This window comes from Ahaetulla prasina, chromosome 2 (assembly GCF_028640845.1).
Source record: "Ahaetulla prasina isolate Xishuangbanna chromosome 2, ASM2864084v1, whole genome shotgun sequence".
NCBI classification, from domain to species: Eukaryota; Metazoa; Chordata; class Lepidosauria; order Squamata; family Colubridae; genus Ahaetulla; species Ahaetulla prasina.
Window position 1 is genome coordinate 216,368,242 of NC_080540.1, and position 21,462 is coordinate 216,389,703.

Genomic DNA, 21,462 nt, shown 5'->3' on the forward strand with positions numbered 1-21,462 from the left:
AGCATGGAGGGGTGCGACACACACCCCCGTGAACCGTTTTGCTCCCAGGAGACCGCAGGGAAGTCTACTAGGCCCAAAACGGGGCGTGGGACACATCCCCCCAGGGCCTGTTTTTTCTCCCAGGGGGATGCAGGAGGCTGAGTGCTGCCTGTCACACACCCCGGCCATGCCACCATGGCCACGGCCACCCACCCAGTCATTAGGGCAAAAAACTGTTTGTTAAATTATTTGAATCCCACCACTGGACTTCAGAGGTCTTTTAGTTCAAACCTCTGCTCAAGGCAGGGGACCTTATATCATCCCAGACAAATAGTTGTCCAAGCTCTTGTTAAAAACCTCCAGTGTTGGAGCGCCTACGACTTCTGGAGGCAAGTCGCTCCACTGATTAATTGTCCTCCCTGTCAGGAAATTTCTCCTTAGTTCTTAGATACTAGATACTCGATGTTACTTCCTTAAAATTAGTAAAGGATTAAGAAAGAATCCTAAAGAATCATGTCCTTGAAGTTTTGACAAATTATGGAGGAAAGTAGTTAATCAAAGATAAAAGAAAATAATTGTTCATTCAACCCCTTTATGTACAAAAGAGATGAACATAAATTGATCTTCTAATACTACCTATTATAGCATCCAGAATCTGCTAGAACAGGGGTGTCAAACTGGCGGCTCACGGGCTGGCTGCATCATGCACAGGTCATGCCCACCTGAGCTCTGTGAAGGGGAAAAACATTGCAATACATCACATGATGGCAACATGATGGCGTGAGTTTGACATCCCTGTTCTAGAAGTACAGTTAGTCCTCAACTTAAAATAGCTCATTGAGTAACCATTCAAAGTTACCAAAGGACTGAAAACAGTGACTGATGACTGTTTTTTTACAGTCATGACCTTGGCAGCATCCCCATGATCATGTGATTAAAATTCAGATGCTTGGCAATTGGCAATTCGTATTCATGTGATCCCCTTTTGTAACTTTCTGAGAGACAAAGCCAATGGGGAAGTAAGATTCACTTAGCAACCGGTTTATTAACTTATCAGCTGCAGTGATTCATTTAACAACTGAGACATGAAAAGTCGTAAAATGGGGCAAAACTCACTTAACAAATGTCTCACTTAACAATAGAAATTTTGGGCTCAATTGTGGTCATAAGTCAAGGACTATCTGTAATCAATCTGATTGAATCAATCAGGAACAATTATTTAATGAAATCTGAAGAATTCCAGATTTCCTATCCCTGGTATATAGAGAATATTGGTTGGCATCAACTGGAATTAGCTAGTCCATTCTTGTACAGCACTCTTTGTATGTTTACAGGAAACTGGCATATAGACCAAAACAAGAGCAACCATCTTACCTTCCTAAGATTACTATTAATTACTTAACAATTACAGGAATCATAATAACAATAAATTATGTTAAGAAAGACAAAAAGGACCACGCTTTAACTTGGCCTCCTATTTATTTATTATATTGAAAAACTTTCAAAATAATGCAATACAATTTCAGGAAAGATTTACTAGAATGATAGAGGGGCAGTAAATCACTTTTATAATATCTATATAAACTGAATTGGTATTGGATTTATCCATTGCTAGATTGAAATTGATACCCCAGTGGAGAACTTTCGACTGCCACTCATGACAACAAATTGACAGTACCACTGGTAGTATGTTATTATTACTAGAACTATTCATTATTTTTCTATTTATTGTTAACTGTCTGTAGCATCTATTGAAACAGATTGCTATAAATACCATCTTCATCTTCCTGATCCTCATAGTAAAGTATAGGGAATAATTTTAGTTGTTAGCCACAGAGAGTCAGGCCCCATAAAAATTTAATAAATTAGTAGTAGTAATGGTAGTAGTAGAAATGGTAGTAGTAGTAGTAGTAGTAGTAGTAGCTTTTCCATGATCTTTTAATGATTTTATGTTCTGTTTGCATTTAACTAGTCCCACATTTGTCAGAGTTGATTCCTTAGGCTCATTATCTGTCAAAGCCAATAAGTTGTCTTTTGTTTGTTTGTTTGTTTGTTTGTTGCTCTTTACTTATTAAGGATAATAACTATAAGTGATGTAAGGTACACCAGAGGAGATAAAAATAGCGTTTGGGGCTGAGGGTGTTCAATTTCAATCAGAAAACAATGGAGAAGTAGTAATTGCATATTCATAATTAGACAACACTATTAAAAATTCTGGCTGCTGTAAATCATAGTAACAGAAAAGAAAATTTGGTGCTTCTACTAGAGACGCTGCAATGCATTTTAATGATTAGAAAGAATCTCCTGTGAATTACTGAAATTTTTACCAATTAGCTGGCAATAAAACAAAGACAAAAAATATCAAGGGTAATCTATCACTACATGAATTTTGTTCATTCGGTTGACTAATACAATTCGCTTTATATTATGTATGATCATACAACACAACCTAATGTAATGGTAAGGCCTCTGTAATGCTGTTCTTGAAAGAAATGGGACAATATTTATATCTCTCTGAAACAATTACAGATGGGGCAAAGGGGCTGATCTTTGCTGCAAATTGTGAAATGTATATTAATTAACACCAAGCAGTGGATGGTACTTCTCTGGGTGACGTGAAGATTATAAGATAGGAAGCACTGAAAGGAAAATGTGAGCAAATTGTATTTTATAAACCATGAGCTGGCAAAGGATTCATCACAAATCAGATCCAATCAACTGTGGTTGGCCCTCTTAGAGCACGACTGTTAGGATCTTAAGAGATATACTGAAAACAGTTCCCTACTCGCAGTGCCCAATTCAGTTAAATTGTGCCATATTGTTCCTCCATCAAGTGTTAGCAAGTTTAGGGTGTATTTTGTTAGCTTCCTACTATTACCTTTCTAAGCTTTTCTGAAAGTCTTTATCTGAAGAATGGCAGACAAAGGTTGTCAAGGTATACAGTAAGTGTGATGGCTCTTGATAGGCACACAATCAACCTGAAGAGTCTTGTGTTTGCAAATTTTCCAATAGATCCACTACTGAACTTCTCTAAATGACCACATATACAGCAGAGGTGGTATTCAGCAGGTTCTGACGAGTTCTGGAGAATCGGTAGCAGAAATTTTGAGTAGTTCGGAGAACTGGTAAATACCCACCTCTGACTGGCCCCGACCCCATCTATTCTCTGCCTCCTGAGTCCCAGCTGATCAGGAGGAAATGGGAATTTTGCAGTATCCTTCCCCTGCCACGCCCACCAAGCCACGCCCACCAAGCCATGCCACGCCCACCAAGCCATGCCATGCCCACCAAGCCACGCCCACAGAACTAGTAGTAAAAAAATTTTGAATCCCACCACTGATATACAGGTAATCCTTGATTTACAACCACAATGGAGCCCCATATTTCTGTTGCTAAGCGAGACAGTTGTTAAATGAGTTGTAGACTTTTCTTGCCTCAGTTGTTAAGGGAATCACTGCTGTTATTAAGTTAGTAACATGGTTGTTAAGTGAACCTGGTCCCCCTGTTGGACCTGCTTGTCAGAAGGTCGCAAAAGGGGATTATATAACCCCAGGGTATGGAATGGGGTGATCTGCTACCTGACCCAGGAAATGGAGAAAGAGAGAAGATAAAATATGATTTTAAAAAAAACAGAAAAAGTATTGATGCATTATCGATTTAAACCCCATGATAACATGTGGCCCTTCTGCAGTTACTTGTTGTTCTCATAGCCTTTTTTTTTTTTTAGTTATGTTATGAAATGATAGATATCGGGAGCTGAAAACCATGGAAGCTAATCCTAAATAACTTACTCTCCATTTCTGTGATAATTTCATAGAAGTCAGGAATAATTCAGGAGTCCTGCTGGGTTTACTAGCACCCAGCACAGCTAGCCAGAGATAAGCATCTTAGGAGGAAGAATGAGATACAAGATCAATAGACTTCTATCTGTTTCTTAATGCTTTTACTTTAAGATTATTTAATTCCATTCCTAGTGTCAAAAAACACTCCAGATACATACTGAAGTGCTCTCAGGATAAAAGTTCCTACTAGCTATTAATGTAATAAGTCTGTGTGACGCTTCTGATTCCTGGTTTTTTCTCTCCTTTCTGTCAGAACACTTAACAAAGGCAAACAACTTCAGCCATGGCCTTCCGATTTGGATATTGTTACGTTCTGATATTCTTGCCTTTTTTAAATTCATGGCTGATATAACTACCTTCACTACTGATTAGGGATTTATTAAAAAAAAACACTGTTTGTTAATTATTGTTAATTCAGTAGAATCCTCTAAGCCAGGGCTCTGCAAACTTGGCTCTTTTAAGACTTGTGGACTTCAGCTCCCAGAGTTCCTCAGCCAGCAAAGCAAAACCATCAATGGAGAAGGTTTGATATGCAGCAAAAAAAATAAAATAAAATAAAATCTACGGAGCTTCCCTTTTTGTCCACCCTACCCTCCATTGCTTCCATGCCTGATGCCAAAGGGGCAGCTTTGCCTCCTCCCCTCCCCCAATTCCAGAAGCCGCATGCCACCTCCCTTCGTCTCCATGTGCTTCCCCAGAACCTGTGCAATCTCCTACCGCCCATGGCAGCTGGCAGGCAGAAGCCTTTGCCTTGGGTCCCATGCCCTCTCCTTCCCACCTCTTCCTTCCTCCATGCACAGGTAGGGATGTGGGTTTCTCTACCACGTGGGGGTGGGGCCAGCAAGCAGGGACAGGAGGCACCAGTGCCACCCGCGGCCAGCCTTAGATCTGTGCTGCCACTTCGGTCTTGCCCCCTGGGTGTGTGCACAGCAGGCTCCAAGCACGTGAGGGCTGGCCTCCTGGATGAAGGGAAGCCCTCAGCAAGCAGTCCCCAGGCCATGCATGCTATTCGCCTCCTGTGCGCATGCCCAGGAGGCGGGGCCAAGGAGGTGCTGCAGATCTAAGGCTGGGCCTGGGTGAGGAACCAGAGAGTAGCTTGGCCACAGGTGTCACTCTAGGCGAGTGGCCAAGGCAAGATAAGGAATGGCTGGGAGGGGCCAGGTGGGGTGGGGGTGGGGTGGGCCAGCCAGTGGTGCTATCAACCAATTCACCGAACTAGGCAAAAAGTTAACAAAGGGTTTACCTGAACCGGTCCAAACCGGCTGAAGCCCACCTCTGTGTGGGAGGCAGCTAAGGGAGGAAGACTCACCAAGCAGAGATCAGCTGGGTTGCGGAGGCCACGGTCAAGGCAAGCAAGGGAACCAGAAAGCAGCAGCAGCTAGCCGCAGGTGTGACTGTAGGCATTGGTCAAGGTGGGCGGGGTGAGATAAGGAGTGGGGGTGGGGCGGGGCCAGCAAACAATTTAACAACCGGTTCGGCCAAAGTGGTGCCAACTGGTTGAATCCCACCACTGGATCAGACCTTGTAGGAAAGTGCCCCTCCTGAACAGAGGCTTCTCTATTGAGAAAGTTGTGGTCTATGAGTCTTATACAATCAGGGCTTCCTAGATAACCCAGCACCAACTAAAATGTGAGTAGGCAGGCAGGCAAGGAGGAGAAGAACAGTGGGCCATCCATCCACCTCCTTTAAGCAATGTCAGCTGCACTGACCTTGATAGGTAGGGGACTTTTGGTATTCCTTTCATGTATCAACACAGCCATTTATATTAATACTAGCTCTACATATGGTCCTCTGGTCTGAAAATCTTGTCCAGCTTTGTTGTAGAGGTTTGCCAAAGGAATAGGCTATATCTTAGCTGAGGTGGTCCTTGGTGCTCTTTGAGCTTTCTTGCTTTCTTGCAGATATTTCATTACCATAACTGGGTACATCATCAGTGCTAATAAAGAGGGTTGTTTGCTGTCAGTTTATATTCTGGTGTCTTGCCTGACTATGTGGATGGTGGCGGTGTTAGAGATTTTAGGCTGTTTACTAATTTAGTAAACAGTTTAGTAAACAGTCTAAAGCATTTTCTTGATTGAGTATTGCTCCCTTGATTGTTGGTCTGAAGTTAACCTTGGAATTAATCTATGCTGATCTGGGTGCTGATTACTGGTGGAGTCTTTTTTGTTCTCTTTTGAGTTGGCTGATTGTCTCTTTGGCAATAGACAGGGATGGGATTGAAAAATTTTAGCAGCCACTTCGCTACCTGGTTGCTGGGTGGGCGTGGCCATGGGGGCATGCCCTAATCTGCCTCCTGCACCATGGTGGGAGGGGGTTTGCCCTCCCCAAGCTCCAGAGGTTTTCTCAAACCTCCAGGAGGGCAAAAATGAGCCGGAAATGAGCCCGTTTCTGGACTTTCTGGACTTTCATTAGGCCTGTTTTTCACCTTCCCCAGGCTCCAGAGGCTTTCCCTGAGCCTCTGGAAGAGCAAAAATGGCCTCCTCTGGGCTCTGGAGGCCCTCCGGAGGCTGGAAACAGGCCCGTTTCTAGACTTACGGTACTTCTGGTAGGCCCATTTTTTCCCTCCCAGAGCCTCCGCACAGGCCTTGCACTCACCTGGCATCCAAAATGTGGAGACTCCTGGGTGGGGCGGAGCAGGGCGGGCGGGGTCAGCCAGTCCTTGCAACTAACTACCGGTTCAGCGAACCAGATTAAAATTAACATCCAGTTCTCCCAAACTGGTCCTAACTGACTGAATCCCACCCATCTATAGATGTTGTTAATGTCTATGTGTCTGTTGATGGCTGATTTGCCAGAGTGCCAGGCTTCCAGAGAAAAAGACTCAAGCACTTCTCCACCAGTAATCAGTACTCAGATCAGCAAAGATGAACCAAGGTTAACTTCAGACCAACAATCAAGTGGTCAAGAAACTGCCAAAGGACCATCAATAAACAGCCTGACCAAAGAATCTCTAAGACCATCCCCACCCACACAGACATGCAAGGCATCACAATATAAACTGTCAATATGCTCCTGTTACTTGCATTGATGATGTTACCTAACTAACAACCTGAAAGGTCTGCAAGAAAACAAGCAAGCTCAGAGAGCATTGAGGGCCCTTCCTTTCAACCCTGTAATACAAATATTCTCCTTTATTGATACCTTAGCTCAGGGGTGTCCAAACTTGGCAACTTTAAGACTTGTGGACTTCAAAATATTCTAAATATTTTGAAAAAGAAGATTAAGTTTACCCCGCAGTTCTTTTTACTAGGAATAATTATGGACTGTACAGTTATAGAGACTAAATTGATTTTGAACTTAATAACAGCCGCAAGACTTTTGATTGCTCAATATTGGAAGAAAGAAGAACTACCTACAACTGAAGAATAGACACTTAAAGTATCAAATCTGGCAGAAATGGCAAAAATCTCTGCTTATTTGAAAGACTATACACAAGAAAAATATATTTTAGAATGGAAAATGTGGATTGATTGTATTCAGAATAAGTATCAGATAAAAAAATATCGAATAGCATATGAGTAAATTTAGGAAATATTTTGTATTAGATATATTTCTGAAGGAGAGGGGAATTGAGAGTGTGATTAAGTGTGGAGAGACTAGAGATTATAATTTAGGAATTATTTTAGATTATGATTGTTAGTTTTGATACCCTGTATTGTGTGCTGGGAAGTGGGGGTGGGGGGAATGGGGGAGGGGAATTGGGAGGTTGAGGCTAGAGATGGAGTGATGGTGAATGTACAGGGATTATTGAAGATGTATAAATATAATTAATGTAGGGTCGGGTCTGCCCAGTTACCATTTTAGAACGGTGGGGAGGAGAAAAGAGAGTAGGAGGTAGGAAAGAGGAGAAGAGGAAGGAAGAGGGGTAGAAGAGGGAGAAGGAAGGTGTAGGGTGGAGGGAGGAGAGGATGTAGATAAGAGAAGGAGAGGAAGGTTTGGATAGTAAAAGAAGGTAGAAGAGGGGAGTGTTAAAAAGGGGGGGGTGACTGGGCAGGCCCGACTAAATGTATATAACTGTACATTGAATGAATTGTTTGACATGATTGTAAAAATAAAACTTTTTTACTAAAAAAAAAAAAAAAGACTTCTGAACTTCAACTCCCAGAATTGCCCAGCCAGCTTTGCTGGCTGAGGAATTCTATAAAAATAAGTCCTAAAGGTCTAAAGTACCAAGTTTGGACACCCCTGCCTTAGCTGAGTACAGGTTACAATAGTTTGTTTAGTGACCATTCAAAGTTACAGTGGCATTGAAAAAAGTGACTTATGATCATTTTTTTTTTCACACTTATCCCCATGGTCACATGATCAAAATTTGGATGCTTGGCAACTGCTTTATATTTCTGACGGTTGCAGTTTCCTGGGGTCATGTGATCACCTTTAACAACTTTCCGATGAGCAGACTCAATGGGACAACCAGATTCGCTCAACAATCGTGTTACTAACTTAACGACTGCAACGATTCACGTAGCAACCGTGGTAAGGAAAGTCGTAAAAGGGGACAAAACTCACTTAACAAATGTCTCACTCAACATAAATTTTGGGCTCAATTATAGAATAGAATAGAATAGAATTTTATTGGCCAAGTGTGATTGGACACACAAGGAATTTGTCTTGGTGCATATGCTCTCAGTGTACATAAAAGAAAAGATACGTTCATCAAGGTACAACATTTACAACACTTATGGTCATAGGTGAAGGACTACCTGTAATTAATTTGACCTTTGAGAACTTGCATCCCTTCCTTCCCCCTCCCCTCCCCCACCCATCCAAGAATAAGAAAATATATGTGTTGCCAAACAAGGCTTTATATAGTGGAAACTGGCGTGGCAGCAAAGTAGTACAGGATGAAAAGATTTCTGCGTTATGAAAAGTTGATGTGAAAAAAGAATCGGAGGAATCCCTCCCTCCTGTCTAATTTGGGCCCTTGATCTGTTTTATTAAATTCCGCCTGAGGCCCCCTCTGATAGAGCTGGCATTCATTTGCACCAAAGTAACCAGCAATTTACTCTTCTTTTTTGTAGACACCAAAGAGGAAGAAGGAAAAGTCTCTCAGCCATCTCTGTTATTACTCAGCACCTGGAGAACTTGAAGAGAGCAAAGCAGGTATCTAAATCAAACACTTAGCTGGAGAGGAGTCATAAAAAGCAAACCGCCACAACAAAGGGATCCAATTACTTTATGTTTGTTTTGTTAAATGGCTTTTTTTTTTTCTCCCCTGCAAAACTCAGAGGAAAGGGGGGGGGAAAGAAAGCACTATTTTAAACTTGTTTTTCCTCTTTGCTACACTGCTGGGAGCAGAAACGACCGTATGACTAACTCTATACGCTGCTGCTGATCATTCTGCTAATGCTAATTAACCTCCTGGTACAAATACCAACAAACAACCTGGGCTTTGGCTTGATATGATTCTTTCTCCCCTCTCAGGGGAGGACAAAAAAGCCCATTTTTAAAATCAGACATCATTAGTCTTTTTCCTGCTTAGGCTGAAAAATGCAAACCGCTTCGATGATGAAGGGGACCAATGGCTTTCAAGTTACGAGGCTTATCAGGATTTCGTTGAGAAGACTTGTCCTGGTCAAGAGCCCCTTGAAAGAAAGCTGATCAACGCAAAAGGAAGACAGAGCACTCTATACCAGGGGTGAAATGCTCCCGGATCAGACCGGATCAACCAATCTGGTAGCGATCATAGCCAGTGGTTCGGCGATCCGGTAGTGATGGCGTAGCAAAGCTCCGCCCACTTCCTGGTTTTAACCAGGAAGTAATGTGTTTTTTACCTTCTGCTCATATGCAGAAGGTTTTGCGCATGCGCAGAAGGTCTGCACATGTATGTGATACGTGCATGGTGCATGCACTTCCGAACCAGTAAGGAAAGTAAGAAGCTTTCAGCCCTTTGTAAGCAGCTACACCCAGTTTGTTGAAGTTCTGCATTAGCATGCACTTTTCTTTTTTCTTTAAGTAGGTCACAAACAAATCACAATGTGTTTGCACATGCTTTCCCTGACTTATTGTTTTCTATATCCCTTGAACAAGTCTTTCCCCATTTCCATTTTGATATTTGGTGCGTCTTTCCAACATCTGTGGACTTTAACTGCCTCACATATATCCAAGGTCTGAGGTAAGGTACAGTTAAGAGGGAGTCAACGGAAGCTTCCTCAGTGGACATAACCACCTGAGAGAAATGCTAAGAAATAGTACGAGGGGGACACTGGCAAACTCTATACAAGGATTTTGTTTTGTCGGGTCATACAAGTCCATATGGTGGATTTATGTGACCTTTCCAGTCACCCTCCCAATATCCTACAGAACATAGTGAAACTAAAGATTATGTTTTCATTAATGTTTCTAATTGAAGTGTATTTCAGAAAAAAATCCCAGAATTCACTATCATTTTATTATTTGTATCTACAGTAAACACTTATGCACAATCATACTTGGCCAATAAAGAATTCTATTCTATTCTATTCTATTCTATTCTATTCTATTCTATTCTATTCTATTCTATTCTATTCTATTCTATTCTATTCTATTCTACTCTACTCTACTCTACCCTACCTTACCCTACTCACTCCACTCCACTCCATTCCCTGACACATATATAAAGGTTCTTCAATGGATGAAATAGGATTTTCTTAAGGTGGAAAGTTCTAAAACTGAGCTAAACAGCAAACAGCCTTGAAACCTTTGGCAATTAACATAAGGATGGGTGTCCCAAAGTTGTCTATTTGGGAGGCAAATGACAAAACATGTGTTGCGACATTGTGGTGCAACTTTACATCTTTCACACTCACATCACAAATCACAATACAAAAGCAAAGGTATGGAGTTTGCACTGTGGCTTCCACAAGGCACATTTTGTCATTTTTCTCTCTCTCATTATGGCTAGCTGAGGTTGCCTCTTTCTATATGAGGGTCTCCCAATTTGGCAACTTTAAGACTCAAGTCTTAAAGTCGCCAAGTTTGGAACCCCCTCTTCTATATTAACAGAAAAGAAGTCCCCGAGTGGAACTTGGAACTGGTCAAGATTTAAAGTGCACAAATGTAATTTTTTCCCCCTGTTCATCCCCAGATGAACATAGGGTTTATTATCAGAGGCCTCTAACAATGATATGAAAAGTCCTTGCTAATTCTTCTTAAAGGACATGTCATTGTGGTGCCACCCTTGTTTTATCCTGAATCTGCTTACATTCATCTGTAATGGTTCCAGTTTCAAAACAATGTTTCTCTCTTCTTCCAACACAAATCTTGCCGTAGGATCAATATACAGCACCTTATCATCCATGTTGGTGAAGAAGGGTTCACTACCATTCATCGTACACATAGTGCCACAGGTGGGGACGACCATCTTACCATGCTTCACATGCTTCTGGTTTGAAAGGATTAGCCAGTATAAATGGTTGCCAGGGGACACCTGAAAGTGTTAACAGCACTTTGGATGTCAACTAAGGTCGAAGGGAGACTTGAAGAATTTGAAAGCAGAGTGGATCTATGGAAAGCTACAAAGAACCAACACTGGATGGAACCAATGGAAGAACTGGCATTTGGATCTGATGAAAGCTGGAAAATATGGAAACTGTTGAATAGTTTGCATCTAATAGAATAGTTTCCATTCCAATAGTTCAGAGACACTCTGAACAAACGGAGCTATCTGGTGGCTTCCGTTCTTTGCGATTGTGATGACATGCAGACAACGACACATATGTATACCTGCTCTTTGTGTCCTGATCAGTGTATACTTGAGGACCTCATGGCAATTCAATTAATGTTGCAAGTTTCTGGGCAAGATTTGTTTAATTTGCACATATTTTAATCTTGTATTTTATATTTTAAGTTTTATGTCCTATAGTATGCTTTATTTTAATTGCAATGCTTCCGACACGAATAAACAAACCATTTATCATCCTATTAAAATGATAATGAGTGGGGTAGACCACTCCTTCTCTTTTGATCGCTTGGCTTTGCCTTCCAGGGGCTTTTTGGCATTGGTTGAGCAGAAGAAGAAATACTAAAAAAAAAACACACACACACACACACCAACCAAGCAAACAAAAACCTAGCATCCAAGAGTAAATAACAACTGGCTTTACAATAAATAAATAGCTGCTCTGCATGTCTCCTTGGAAACAATACTCCTTAGCACTTGGTGGGGAGAAGGGGATTTATACCTCTTTTGTTTCAAATGGAAACAAATGATATTAAAAGAGAAATATTAAAGAAAGGAGAGATTGAAACGGGTGTGAATCTTTGCTGGGAAGAGCAGCTGAAGATGAGGATATCCTTCAGCAGGCACTAGAAATGCTATCCTCCAGTTTTTCACAACATGGATTTGACGATAATCCCCTTTCTGGTTTAGGAAATCTAGCTGGCTGCAGTTTGCAATTGACCAGATTTTTTGTTTTTATGATAGAGGAAGCAAAGAAGGAAGGAAGGAAGGGTGAAATCTAAAAATTTTCCCTACTGGTTCTGTGGGTGTGGCTTAATTGGTGGGTGTGGCTTGGTGGTCAGGTGACCGGGTGGGTATGGCCAATAACAATAAATAATAACAATAATAAATAAAGTACAGAAAACAATAAGAGGTACCAAAAACCAACTTTCACACTTTACACACACACAACACACCACAACTGACTCACATACAATGTAAAAGCAGCTGCACCTCACCCTTAATGGCCCCTGCAACAAGCAGGAACTTCACACAGCCACAGAAAGCTCAAAAACCAACTTTCACACTTTACACACACACACACAACACAATACAACTGACTCTCTCTCTCACACACACACACACACAAAATGCCACAGAAAGCTTTGTGAGATTTTGTGTGTCTGTGTAGTTAGAGTGAAACACTACAGAAACACACCAAATCTCAGAATGCTGCACAAATATTTTATTTTATTTTATTATTTTATTTTATTTATATTTTTAGATAAAAGCAGCTAAATTTAAAACTTCCTTAACTTTAAATTTCTATGTCTAAAAAAAAATAAAACTCCTAAAAAAAAAACCAATTAACTATTTTTTTAAAGCTTCCCCACCCCCCAATTACTTACCCAATTGAAGAAACAAGGCAGGCAGATTGAGTTGCTCACGGATGAGATGGATTGCAGGTAGGCAGATTGAGTTGCTAGCTGATGCAATTGATTGCAGCAGCCAAAGCAAGGCAGGAAAAGTGAACGAGCCCGAAAGAAACAGCAAGCTGTCAAGTAGGCAAGTGGGGACCGGGTGATTGGGTGGGCATGGGTAGGGGGGGGCAGGGATTTTTGCTACTGGTTCTCCAAACTACCCGCCCCATCACTACCAGATCACCTGATCCAGTCTGAACCGGAAACATTTCACCCCTGGAAGGAAAGAAGGAAGGAAGGAAGGAAGGAAGGAAGGAAGGAAGGAAGGAAGGAAGGAAGGAAGGAAGGAAGGAAGGAAGGAAGGGGAAATTCTTCTGCCCATGGCCTCTGGATAGGGTGGAGGCAGCTATTTGAAATCAGAGACTACATGGTGAAGAGTCAGCTGGTCCCTCTGCCCACCAAATCCTAATAAGAGAATCTGGAATAAGAGAATCTGAAAAAGCAAAGAGCTAGCTTTTTATCCACATAAAAACGATACAGAAACAGGACATAAACTTTTGGGTTAGCATATTTCATAGAGGTTTATTCAAAGGAAACACAACAATTTTATCAACTATTCATCAGGGTCTTTTGAAACATGGTTTTAATTGAATGTCTATGGAGATTCTCAGTCATCCAGGTCATGGCTATCCCAAAAGTGCTTTTTTTCAAGAGGCAACTGGACTTTCTGTTTTTTCTTTGAAGACGTTTCATTTCTCGTCCAAGAAGCTTCTTCAGCTCTGACTGGATAGTGGCGAATGGAAGGATTTATACTCCTTACAGACAGCTGGACATTTGCATTCTTTTAGCGGGTTGGTAAGGTCACCTGGAGGTTTATCTGTGTCATCAGGGTGTACCTGAGTGGTGCAAATTGGTGTGGGGCCTTCTTGGAACTGTTGAAAGGACTGTGTTGTAGACTGAAGATAAATGATGGTTTTAGCCCTCCTTCTGAATTGAATCATTATAGAACAGCACTATTATAGAATAGCATCCCTCGGAATGAACCCACACAAAGCCCTTGAATGCACACAAAAAAAGTTGGACATCATTTGCCTCGTCCCCAGCTACACTTCAAATTAAGGAAAGCAACCAGGCATGCTTTCTGCATGGCTAATGGCATGTGGTGAGAGTGGAAACAAAGATGGGGGAATCCACCATTCCCATTCCATAAATTGTCTCGCTTTACAGAGGCAGAATGGAGGTTAGCAGGCAGGGCGATGCAAAGGATGTCAACATATATATTTAAAATGTCTCAGGGACCAAAGGAGGTCACTTTAATGTAAGGGAAGAAGAGCAGCTTGGGTACTTATCCTTGGGTTTTCAAAAGTATTTATTCTGCTCAACCCTCTGAGCAGGGGGTTGGACTAGAAGGCCGCCGAGGTCCCATCCAACTCTGTTATTCTGTTTTTCTTGGGTTTTCTCCGGTCCTGCAATACTACTGTGGTACAGCAAACATTGTGAACAAGAGCTACAATCTCTTGAAACAGAAGATTCTGCAGATTTTCTCATGCTCCCAGGAGGAGAGAAAATTAGCTCAACCAAGTACCCTAGTTGCCGTTGTTGGAGCCCAGAAAAATAGACACAAATACTTCTTGCCAGTGGGGTAAGGAAAAGGAAGGAACACAATTTGGGCACTTACACTCCCCTTCCTTCTTTTCTTAACTTGTAACAAAACCAAAAAGGCAACCATGTTTTTTTTTTTATTACTATTATTTCCTTGCCAAAAGAAGAGTGCAAGAGGGACTTAGGAGGAAGAACTGCTGGAGTGGATGCTTGAAATGATTGTCAAAATGGTTGGAACGCTAAAGGCAGAAGATCACACTCAAGATAAATGAAAGTGAATTTCTCCTTAAGGAGTTCAGTGTGTAGTAGCAGCTTTTTCAAGATCTATCAAATGCCTTCCTTCCACATTTGCTTAGCAACCGGATGAAAACAAAGAGAGGTCTCTTCCAGGTTTTTACTTTGCATAGTGTTCAACTTTTGTTCTTTTTTGAAGGGTCTTCCGAACCGTTTTACTGATCTCCTCTGGGAACTTTATTTCAGATTTCTTTGTTCTGTTCCCAACTGACTGTATTCAGCTCTGTTAAGAGGATCACTGTATTCAGGTTAAAAGTATTGTCAGAAACATTCTGCTAACATAACATATAGGTAGTCCTTCAATTACAACCATAATGGAACTTACCCTTCAGGGTCGTAAAATATGTGGCTCATGCGACTGACTCAATTTTACAACCTTTTTTAAAACAATTTTTTATGTTGTACCATACAAAGAAAATACAAAACAATAGGGAAGGGAAAAGGGAACAGAAGAGTGAGGAAAAGAAAGGGAAAGAGGAAGAAAAGGAATTGATTTCCGACTCCCTTTGGTGCAGTAGAATAAGGCATTAACATCAAACTTCAACTTTTTACTTTTACATAATATTTTAAACTTGCCATTTCTATAACAACAAATCTATCTAATCGGTAAAACCCAAAATCAAAGTTTCAGTTTTTCCACCTCAAGCACAAAGCCCAGAAATGGTTTCCAGATAGAAATAAAAGTATTTGTATTTTTTTTCTTTCATCGAAGTAGTCAATTTAGCCATCTGAGTCCTTCGAAGAAGGGCGGTATAAAAATCGAATAAATAAATAAATAAATAAATAAATAAACAATCTTTATTTTATTTTATTTTATTAATTAAATTTCTATACCGCATCATCTCCCAAAGGACTCAGGGCAGTTATCTCTGGTAACTCCATCAATTTTTGCAGCCAAATTTTACCAACCTTTTCAAAAGGTTTTATTTTGTCCTGCATTATATATCATGCACCACTGAGCCACAAGTCCAAGTCATTCCTTCACCATGAAAATCAGCCGAGTGGCTTTGGGCTAGGGGTGAAATGCTACCGGACCAGACCGGATCGTGTGATCTGGTAGCAATTGTGGCTAGTAGTTCAATGATCTGGTAGCAATGGCGAAGCGAAGCTCTGCCCACCCGCCCAGGTGTCATTACTTCCTGGTTTTAACCAGGAAGTAATGTTTTTTTACCTTCTGTGCATGCGCAGAAGGTCTGTGTGCATGGTATGTACACTTCCGAGCCGGTAAGTGGGCAGTGGGCTTTGGGCCAGTCATTGTCTCTTAGCTCAATCCACCTCACAGGTTTGTGTATTGCGTGTATGGAAATAAGAGGAGGAAGAAGTAGTGTGTGCATGTTCACAGCTTTGAGCTATTTGTAAAAATAATGAAGGCACAATATACAGTAAACCAGTGGTGGGATTCAAATAATGTAACAACCAGTTATCTGCCCTGGGGTGGATTGGCTGGGGTGGGTGTGGCCATGGTGGGCGTGGCCAGGGAGTGTAACAGGCAGCACTCGGCCTCCTGCACTCCCTTGGGAGCAAAAATGGGTCTCACGGGGGATGCGCAGCCCCCACTGCACCCCGTTTTGGGCTTAGAAGGCCTCCCTGCACTTACCTCAGAACCAAAATGAGGCGCATCGGGACTCCTGGAAGGGGCGGGATGGGGCCACCAAGCAATTTAAGTGGCTCAAACCAGGTGAATCCCATCACTGCAGTAAACAAACAAACAAACAAAAATGTATTCTATATGGGATTGCTTCTGAAGACCATCCAGCAGCTGCAGTTGGTCCAGAATGCAGTGGTGTAAGCAGATATGGGTCAACCTCAGTAAGTCCATATTAAACTCTGCACTGGTTCCCAAGACACTTCTGGATGACATTCAAGATTCTGGTTGCCATTTATGAAGCCCTCGAAGCACAGGGCTGAGTCATTTGTAGAGCTGCTTCCCCCTGAGTTATTTCTACTTATTCCACTAAAACTGAGAGGGAGGCATGTTCCAGGATCCTTCAGTTGAAAGATGACATATTATGGGATTTAGGAAGTTTGCTTTTTGTTTCACAGTGCCTACCTTCTGAAACTTTGCACTCTTTTAAATCAGATTGGTCCTGAACCTGATACCTTTTCATAAAGCACTGAAGAGTTGGATGTGCTTGAGGGCCTGGGTGTGGGAGGTTACTGACTAGTGATGAAATCCTCTGAAGTCTGCTTCCAGTTCTGTGAGTCTGCTACAGAGCGCATGCATGCACACCTGAGGCGCGCCCACACAGCGCTAAAAAAGGAACATTTTAAAGCCTTCCGAGTCTGCAAAGATAAGTAGAATAGCGAAGGGGGGAGATCCGCTGTGCCACACAATTTAGATTAGCTAGAAAGCAGGAAATGATTCTAGCTAATATAAATTGCGCGTCACAGCTGATCGTCACCTAGCTGGTCGTTGGAAATACTGGTTCGCCCAAACTGGTCGGAACCGGTAGCATTTCACCCGTTACTGACCATAGTCACATTCACAAAGTGGAAGGTTACATCAATTGTTCATTTAAATAAATAAAAAAGTCAAACTCAGCTGGCTGACTTTTGTATTTGTTTTTTCAAAAATCCCAAGTAGGAATTTTGAAAGAAAAGATACTTATAATACTCATGTTTTTCAGATAGATTATTACATTTTGGCAATATATTTGGTTTAATAATTTAACACATTGTTAGCATAAATTAAATTATTATTACCCTCAGAAACACGGCAGAGAAAACTAATAAGGCAATACACAGAAAAGCTACATTATTCAATAATATATATTGTTCTTTAATGCGCTACAGTATAATGGAATAATAGATTTGGAATATTCTTACCTCCTAACATGGAAGTGTTTTATACAACTGTCATCACAGCTTCCAGTTTTGCTTCTTTGAACTATGACAAATATCTATTTAGGATAGAAGTTGTCAATTTATTGCCAGATTCTGTCTTCAGAACACAACAGACAAGAAATATTTCTCTGCATAAATTAATACTGTGTTCTGTAAACCAAAATAATCTTACTTTAGTAATGCAACCGTCCACACATTTCAGTTAATTACTATATACACAATTTGCTGAGCAAAACCTAATTATGTGAGCTTGGGGAAGAAGAGATGATTTTAACCTCAATGGATCAAATGGCTAATTAAGCTGTTTAAGTTTTATTAATGTTTTAATTCATTTTCTCTTCCTTTTTTCCTAATTAAAAAAAACAAAACCCTGAATTGCTTATTGAGTTTTCTGATTGTAGAAGAATGCTACAATAGCTGTATATTTTTCTTTCCTAGGAACTGTTTTTTTTTTCCTACCTGGCTGGCTAAAGGTTATACTTGAATGGTTGAACCAATCAGAATAGAGCTGGAAGGGACCTTGGAGGTCTTCCAAACCAACTTCCGGTTCAAGCAGGAGACCCTGGCCGATTCCATTTCAGACAGTCTTTTCTTAAAAACCTCCAGTGATGAAGCACCTACAACTTCTGAAGGGAACCTGTTTTCCACTGATTAATTGTCCTCACTGTTAACCAGTAGGAAATTTAGCCTTCATTCCAGGTTGCTTCTCTCAGCGATTAGTTTCCATCCATTTTTTCTTGCCCTGCCCTCCAGTGCGGAAAATAAATTGACCCCCCTCCTCTTTGTGGAAGCCTTTTAAATACTGGAATACTGCTATCATGCCCCGCCTAATCCTTTTTTCTTCTTCTTTAGACTGGCCATACCTAATTCCTCTTAACCATTCTTCATATGTTTTTATCTCCTTAATAATCTTAGTTGCTCTTCTTTTCCAAAGTCTCTTTTGTAATGTGGTGACCAAAACTGGATGCAGTATTCCAGGTATGGTCTTACTAAGGGTTTATAAAGCGGTACTAATACTTCACATGATTTTGATTTTATGCCTCTGTTTATACAACCAAGGATTGTATTAGCTTTTTGGGCTGCTGCCGCAAACTGCTGGCTCACATAGGACTCCAAAGTGCCTCCCACAGTTACTGTTTTGAAGCGATGTTTTGCCTAATCTGGACTTGTAATTTTCCTGCCTAGGTGTAAAACTCTGTTTTCTGCACATTAAATTTCCTGTTGTTGGATAAGGCCTATTTATTTAAGTCTGTCAAGATCTTTTTCAATCCTGAGCTTGTCTTCTGGCGATTCCTGCCAGCTAAGTGTCATCTGCAGATTTGATGTGTTCCACCTTCTCTTCCCTCATCTAAGTCATTTATGAAGATATTGAAGAGTACTGGGTCTAAGACGGAACCTTGTGTTACCCCACTGCTTACCTCCTTCCATGTAGATGTAGTACCATTAAGGACTACCATCACAAATGAAACAACCATGTAAACATGTTTAATCAACTGGATCTTTCCAAGAAAGTCAATATATTAGGGGGAAAAAGGTGTTACTGTACTACCTACCCAGCATATGAGGCTGAGATTTAGTGTAGCCTATATAGAACATGGGGAGTGGAGTGGCAACGACTCTGTGGTCAAGGACGCTGAGCTTGTCAGATGGACAGTCTGGGTTCGACACCTGAGCACCATGAAACGGGGTTCCAAGTAACTTGCCCCAGCTCCTTCCCATCTAGAAGTTTGAAAGCATGCAAATGCGAGTAGATAAATAAGTACCACTTCAGTGGGAAGATAACAGGGTTCTATGCCTTTTGGTGTATACCATGCTGGCCACAGAACCACAAAAATTGTCTTTGGACAATGCTAGGCCAAGAGACAGAGATGAGCAGCTGGGCCAAGGGTGAAATGTTCCCTGTTCAGACCGGATTGCCCAATCCAGTAGCGATGGCAGTGGGTGGTTCGGAGAACCGGTAGCAAAAATCCCTTCCCCTCCATGCCCAGCCAAGCTGCGCAATCATCAGAGTTTTTTTTTTTAACTTTTAAAAGCATTTTTTTCTTCGGCCGAAAAAATGCTTTTAAAAGTAAAAAAAAGCCTCTGATGATCACGCGGCTCAGCTGTGATCATCAGAGGCTTTTAAAAGCATTTTTCTACAACCTCTTCAGCCAAAGAGGTGGTAGAAAAAATGCTTTTAAAAGGCTCCTCTGACGATCCCAGCTGAGTTGCCTGATCATCAGAGGTGTTGTGGCTCTGGCTCCCGGGCCGGGCCTCCTGTAGCCGGATGACTTGGAGAGTGAGGAGGAGGAGCTGGCAAGGCCTCCTTCCCCCCCTGGATCTTCCTCCTCCCTGGCACCATCTCAGATTCCAGCTGTGGCCAGGAGGAGGAGGAGGAGCTGACAAGGCCTCTTTCCCCTGACTCCTCCTCCTCCCTGGCAACGCCCCAAGAACCAGCTGCTGAGGATCAATCTTGGCTAGATGCAAAACAGCGACGCTGAGAGAAGCGTGCGCAGCAGAGGAAGGTGTGGGGCAGGCCCAGGGAGTACTGAGTCATGGAGTCACATCCCACAGGGGATAAAAGCAGGGAGAGTGCTCCATAGGCCCTTGTATCAGACAAAGTTACGGACTACTGGCTCTTTGACTGCTTTGGACTGAAGGCTGGGATTACTTGTGAGTGCTTTAAGATCATCCTGCAGACTCCTGGTTGCCCTGGCAACGATCTGTTGGCACGCTGCTAAGTGATAAGGACTTGGCTGGCACGTGAAGGAACGTTGCCAGAACTTTTGTTGCCAAAAGGAACCCAGCCAAGTGTAAATAAATTGCTGGCAGACCACCTCGGCTGGTGTATTGTTTTGGGAAGGAAGGGAGGGGACAGAACAAGAGGCTTTTAAAAGTATTTTTTACGAAGAGGTTGCAGAAAAAATGCTTTAAAGGCTCCTCTGACGATCCCAGCTGAGTTGCCTGATCATCAGAGGTGTTGTGGCTCTGGCTCGGGCCGGGCCTCCTGTAGCCGGATGACTTGGAGAGTGAGGAGGAGGAGCTGGCAAGGCCTCCTTCCCCCCCTGGATCTTCCTCCTCCCTGGCACCATCTCAGATTCCAGCTGTGGCCAGGAGGAGGAGGAGGAGCTGACAAGGCCTCTTTCCCCTGACTCCTCCTCCTCCCTGGCAACGCCCCAAGAACCAGCTGCTGAGGATCAATCTTGGCTAGATGCAAAACAGCGACGCTGAGAGAAGCGTGCGCAGCAGAGGAAGGTGTGGGGCAGGCCCAGGGAGTACTGAGTCATGGAGTCACATCCCACAGGGGATAAAAGCAGGGAGAGTGCTCCATAGGCCCTTGTATCAGACAAAGTTACGGACTACTGGCTCTTTGACTGCTTTGGACTGAAGGCTGGGATTACTTGTGAGTGCTTTAAGATCATCCTGCAGACTCCTGGTTGCCCTGGCAACGATCTGTTGGCACGCTGCTAAGTGATAAGGACTTGGCTGGCACGTGAAGGAACGTTGCCAGAACTTTTGTTGCCAAAAGGAACCCAGCCAAGTGTAAATAAATTGCTGGCAGACCACCTCGGCTGGTGTATTGTTTTGGGAAGGAAGGGAGGGGACAGAACAAGAGGCTTTTAAAAGTATTTTTTACGAAGAGGTTGCAGAAAAAATGCTTTTAAAAGTAAAAAAAAAGTTGGCCACGCCCACCCGGTTACATTATCCTTCCATCAAGCCACGCCCACAGAACTGGTAGTAACAAATTTCGCCACTGAGCAGGCCCTAGAGTCAGACACAATTGACAGAGAAATCTTTACCTTTAAATAGAACATGCTGTAAAAAGGATTATTTATGCAGTTATAAATGTACCATAACTAAG